The 696-nt window shown below is 33.3% G+C and overlaps 1 pseudogene; it reads right to left on the bottom strand.

Annotated features, from left to right (window-relative positions):
- Nucleotides 1–320: 320 nt before the first annotated feature.
- Nucleotides 321–413, bottom strand: LOC115069781 (annotated as a pseudogene).
- Between the last annotated feature and the right edge of the window lie 283 nt (nt 414–696).

Genomic DNA, 696 nt, shown 5'->3' with positions numbered 1-696 from the left:
TGTAGGTTCACAGCCTGTTTTACTTAATATGTGAAAATTTATCTAACATTAAGTTTACATCTTCTTCCCAACTGCATTTTTTTCACTCTTCATTATGCTATTGTGGTTCAGAAATTTGATGAACTCTTCTTGACTGGTTACTGTTGTTTCTTTGTCTACACTAAAAGTACTTGTTTTGATTCATATTAGTGCTATTGTCACTTAGTGTATATTGGACACAGGACAGAAGGTGTGTTTATATATGTTGAACAACTGTATATATTTTAAAGTTAATTTCTAAAATAATTAGATTTGCCAAAGAAAATCCTATTTGCACTGCTAAAAATCATTTTTCAAAAGATGTTTTGGGCACGGGGGCCATGCTAATCTTCTCTGTATCATTCCAAGTTTAGTATATGTGCTGAAGAAAAGACGAAGGAACCCAGAGCTCCTTCCTCCCAAGCCAATGTGACCCTGAGGAACAGATCCTCAACTGACTTTAAGAGTAAGAACAAATTGGTTTATTTGGGCCAACTACATGGTCTAAAACACCAAAAAGGAAAGTATGATCAAAGATTAAAATGATCAATATATTTTTTAAGAGTCCAAGACTTAAGTTCATATAAGATGTCATTTGGACAATTATTTCTCATTGATGAGAAATCATTGTTCTTAGCAAGAGAATCCTACTCAGATGAAAGACTTCTTATCTTGGCC

The sequence above is a fragment of the Nannospalax galili genome, unplaced genomic scaffold (genome assembly GCF_000622305.1).
Source record: "Nannospalax galili isolate Female #2095 unplaced genomic scaffold, S.galili_v1.0 Scaffold4830, whole genome shotgun sequence".
Classification (NCBI taxonomy): Eukaryota; Metazoa; Chordata; class Mammalia; order Rodentia; family Spalacidae; genus Nannospalax; species Nannospalax galili.
This window is presented reverse-complemented; position numbering and strand designations above follow the sequence as displayed.